Below are 4,067 nucleotides of genomic sequence, written 5' to 3'. Positions count from 1 at the left end.
TCCAGGGACTCACTGTTGCCTGCCCAGCTGCTGGGTCTGCATTGCTCTCTGGTCAGGGAACCTCACTGTCGCCAGGACCAGCCTGCCCTGCTGCCAGCTGCTTGGACCCGCCTACAACAAAAATCATAAAAGAGACAGTTCTCGAACTTTCCTTATTTTCGATCTTTGTCTGTTTGGAGACTGTTTTGTGGGATGCCAGTCTGCTAGAATGTACCTCAAGTTTCTCTCATGGGGTTTTGCTTTGTGGGGAAGAAGCCCCACAGGCAGAATGCATTTCTCATGTCACATTATGCTACATCATATCATGTCCTGAAGGGTATATGTTAGGATTATGCTGGTCTGCCCTGTCACTTGGCAGGATGAACCCAGGCAGTATCCTAGCCAGCCCAGAGGTCTATGACTGCTTCCTTGTAGGTGCAAAGGCCCCTTTATGAGAAGCCACGCCCACCACCCACTCCCAATCCTCTCAGTTCCACCAAGGCAAGGTTGTTTTGGCCTCCCCTCCCCCTTTTGTCTCTTTCCCTCTAAATAAAATCTATACCTAAGCTTTCTTTGCATGGAGTTTTGTTTCTTGTCTGCGGTCTGCGTTCCTCACCCATCATGGGACGCACCCAGGTTTCTCCTGCCCGGCCATATCTTACAGTTTATCCTGTCAGCATAACTTCTCATCAGTAGTTTTGATCTTAGTCACCGGGCTGAGGTGACTCTCTCTTCCTTCTTTGTTACTAGTTACTTTTCTCCCCACTTCCTTCTTGTATGTTTTACAAGGAAGTTAACTGTGGCAGCTCCAAGTCAGAGACTAGATAACTACTCTCTACTTCCTTTGCCTTACCTAACTTATTATTTTATTCTGCACTATTTGTGTACATATTTATTCCATCATTTACTGTGTATCTGTGTGGGCTCATGGGTATTTATCTTATTCATTGTGGTACACGTGCTCTTGTTTTTGTCTTTGTCGGTCCTGTGTCTCTTTGAGAACCCCCTCCCCAACCAATGTGGGCTTGGTTTTTCAGAGCCCTTCCTTCCTCTCTAGCTTTGTGATGCCCCATGTTTCTCTTGTGTCAGCCTAGGATCAGCCCTTCCTCTAAGGAGGCTGGTACCTGTTATTGAAGAATGATAACAGTTCAGCCAGGTGCAACAGTGCATGCTTGAAATTCTAGTCCTGGGCAAGCTGAAACAGGAGAATTACCATAAGTTTGAGGCCAGCCAGGGAGACTTTATTTCTAACAGAAAATCTGAGTTCTGAATGAGGATAGGGAACACAGCCGTGGCTAAAAGAACAGAGGAAAACAAGGGGGTGTCCTGCAAACCTGGGCCCAGCCATACCACACAAGTGCAGAATTTACATGTCCCTAAACCAAGTTCTCCATGGCAGCAAAATTTTAGTTGCTTTGAGATGTGTTCTTCAAATTATATTTACTGAAGAACAACTCAAAATAGAGCATTAAAATGCTTTGAGAAATCACCCACTGCCCCCTGAAAGGTGATCTAAATAACACTCCTGTTGGTATAATTATCTCAGTGGCTCTGGGTGAGGGGTCTGAGGTCTTCAGTGACCCCCCCTCATCAACCTAGTCCCCGGGGATTCAATGCTAGCCTGACAGCTCCTTGCCTTTGATAAACACCTTTCTTATTCTAATGGCACCTTTCCCTAACTTAACTTTGTGCCCGGCTTCCCTCCACACCCCGCCCTTGGTTCCTTTGGAAGGATGCTCTTAGAGGCAGCTGGTGGACAATGGTGCTCGGGGATGGCTTAATCTGTAGGGGAAACCTGTAGAGAGGCTTATCTGGGGTGAGGTCTCAAGCATCCAAGATTATGTCCCTGTCACCCGGTGACCCATCTTCTTCATGCCACCCTTTAATTTTGGTAGCAATTACGGTGTATATGGATAATGGCCATTAGCATATTCATAGTCATCTCTTCATATTTATTGTCCACACAACTCATTAATCTTCATCTACTTTGTGCGCTTGACAGCTCAATCTATTTCGCAATCTCTGGGAAGCCACTATAAGCCCTCCAAAGCCTTTGTTTTCCTGTAAATAAACTGTGTTGGGGACCAGAGGACAATGGTGCCTCCCGTGGTGATTGACACCAGCCTTGGCTACTAATCAGGATGGGACTTCACTGCCAGCTGAGGCGAGTGCATCCTGGGGCCATTGTTCGGATGCTGCCAGGGCAGGAACACACACAGCCAGTCACCTTCGCAAGATGGGCTGATTGTTCTTCAAGATTAGCACGAGTTGCCTTATTATCCGTCCTAGACAACAAGGCATCTCACCCAAACAGACGCATTTTCAGGAATGGCCTGCGCATCGGCCGGATTTGAATTGCTAATGTATAATCTGCCCACACAGATGTGCAATGAATATTTGGATGTTGTTTTGCCCGTCAGTTGAGGAGGATGAATTGAGGAGGTGATGAACATTCTGAGATGGGTCCTGGACGCTGGCCAACGACAGAGTCTGAGCCCCCACTTGGGTGATAATCAGGTCACTCTAAAAGTGCCTTTGCCACTAAGCAGCCTTGGTCTGTGACTGCCTAGCAGGGTCCAGTTCCGGTGGTGGGAAGTTCCCCTTCTATTCTGGTGCAATTAGAAATTTTTTTTCTGACTTGGGGAAAGGGACACAGGTTGCCTTGTTTTCCCTTATGTGACATTCTTTATGACTACCACAAATAAATAAATAAATAAATAAATAAATAAATAAATAAATAAATAAAATGACGTGGGAGCTAACTGCTTGGGTTTGAACTTGACCCCATGATTTCCTAGCTTATTTTTAAGGTTCCTGTACCTCAACTTCCTCTTCTGCCGATTGATTTACCTCTCCCATAGGGCTGATGTGAGGGCAGAGCCAGCTACTGTACACAGGCCAAGCTTTGGGTATAGCTCAGGGGTATAGCATTTGATGGCATAGGCATCTAACATAGTAAGACCTCAACATGTGTTACTAGCCTCATGTTATTGGCCATTTGGTTTCTTTTATATCTTCTTTCTCTCTCTTTCTTTCTTTCTTTCTTTCTTTTTTGTTTGTTTTTGTTTCCTTTGGTTTTGAGATAGGGTTTCTCTTTGTAACAGCCTAGACTGTCCTAGAACTTATTTTGTAGACCAGGCTGGCCTCAACCTCACAGAAGTCTGCTGGTCTCTGGCTTCTGAGTGCTGATATTAAAGGAATCCACTACCACACCAGCGTGTTTTCTTTTCTTTCTTTCTTTCTTTTTTTTTGAATTTATTTTATTTTTTAAAAAATGGAAACAAACTTTTTTTCATTTTGCATACCAGTCCCAGTTCCCACACTCTCCCCTCCTCCCATTCCCTCCACCTTCCTTCCCACCGCTCCCTGCCCCCCAATCCACTCCCCAGAGAGGGCAAGGCACATTGCTCTGAGGAAGGAGCAAGGCCCTCTCCACTATATCCAGGTTGAGCAAGGTATCCATTCAAAGAGAATGGGTACCAAAAAGCCAGTACAAGTAGCAGGGACAAATCCTTTTGCCACTGCCAGTGGCCCTTCAGTCTGCTCCAGTCATACAACTGTTATCCACATTCAGAGGGTCTAGCTTGGTCCTATGCTGGTTCCTTCCCTGTCCAGCCAGAGTTGGTGAGCTCCCATTAGCTCAGGTAAGCTGTTTCAGTGTGTGTCCCCATCATGACCTTTTTGCTCATATTCTCACTCCTCCCACTCTTCAGCTGGACATTGGGAGCTCAGCCCAGTGCTCCACTACTGTACTCTATGGCTTGTTTTCTTTCAGTATTTCTATAGCTATGTTATGGTGTCAAAAACCAGGAGCTAACATCGAAATGTTGCAAATTAAAATTTAATAACAGCTGGGCCATATATTCATTCTCTTACAGTAGGAGAATGAACGAACAGCCCGGATTAAAGGCAGAGTCGTTGCTCTATACAGAGTGAGAGAGTGATTAAAAGTGGAATTTTGCAGTTCTTTTTCTTTTTCTTTTTTTGTTTGTTTGTTTGTACTTTTGTTTGGTTTATTTATTTATTTATTAAAGATTTCTGTCTCTTCCCCCCAGCCGCCTCCCCTTTCCCTCCCCCTCCCCCAATCA

The sequence above is a fragment of the Alexandromys fortis genome, unplaced genomic scaffold (genome assembly GCF_014885135.2).
Source record: "Alexandromys fortis isolate MF-2015 unplaced genomic scaffold, M_Fortis_MF-2015_v1.1 scaffold_92, whole genome shotgun sequence".
Lineage (NCBI taxonomy): Eukaryota > Metazoa > Chordata > Mammalia > Rodentia > Cricetidae > Alexandromys > Alexandromys fortis.
This window is presented reverse-complemented; position numbering follows the sequence as displayed.